Source organism: Pteropus alecto, unplaced genomic scaffold, assembly GCF_000325575.1.
Source record: "Pteropus alecto unplaced genomic scaffold, ASM32557v1 scaffold280, whole genome shotgun sequence".
NCBI classification, from domain to species: Eukaryota; Metazoa; Chordata; class Mammalia; order Chiroptera; family Pteropodidae; genus Pteropus; species Pteropus alecto.
Genome location: NW_006430057.1, coordinates 360,486 through 361,103, shown reverse-complemented (window position 1 = coordinate 361,103; position 618 = coordinate 360,486). Strand labels below are relative to the sequence as shown.

Sequence of the window (618 nt, the reverse complement as noted above, 5' to 3'; positions counted from 1 at the left end):
TTTCATTCCTACTCAGGGACCCAAGACATGTTGGGAGTCACTCCCAAACACTTTCCAGGAAAATATCTCTGCCCTTCCTGTAGAAACCTGAAAACTTCAGCCCCACAATACAAAAGAGCCAAGTGGCAGCTATGGCGGAAGGCTAGACCAAGGAAGGTGAGAAAGAAAAACCACAATGTGTCATCCTCACAAATCCTGGGCTCTCAACTGAAAGTGATTGAGGAGGAGGGCATGTGAAGTGAGAGATATTTCTCTGGTCTCAAGAGAAAAGAAGAGGAAAAAAAAAAAAAGAAGCAAACAACGGTATAAAAAATGTCAGTAGTCCCTTGGGTCTGTTATTTTTATCTCCAAAGACATCGTTAGTTAGAATGACAGGGTCACTTGTTTTCTCTTTTCCTTAAACTGCTGTCATTTTACCCGTCCCTGCTCTAAAACACACAGCCCCCGCCAAAGCAATTTCAGAGGGCTCCGGTGACCTCCCATGGCCCACTCATTTGCAACTAGCATCAAAGTCTGTTCTGATAAATATATGCAAGGTTATCATTTCTCAGTGCTTCCAGACAGATTTCATTTGATTCTCACAATAGCCTTACAGGGCGGTTATTATCTTTGTGATTT

General features: G+C 42.7%; 1 protein-coding gene across 11 annotated transcripts in view; it reads right to left on the bottom strand.

Annotated features, from left to right (window-relative positions):
* The window catches only part of SEPT6 (septin 6), a 76,955-nt gene that overhangs the window by 32,620 nt on the left and 43,717 nt on the right, over positions 1-618 (bottom strand). The window lies entirely within an intron of this gene.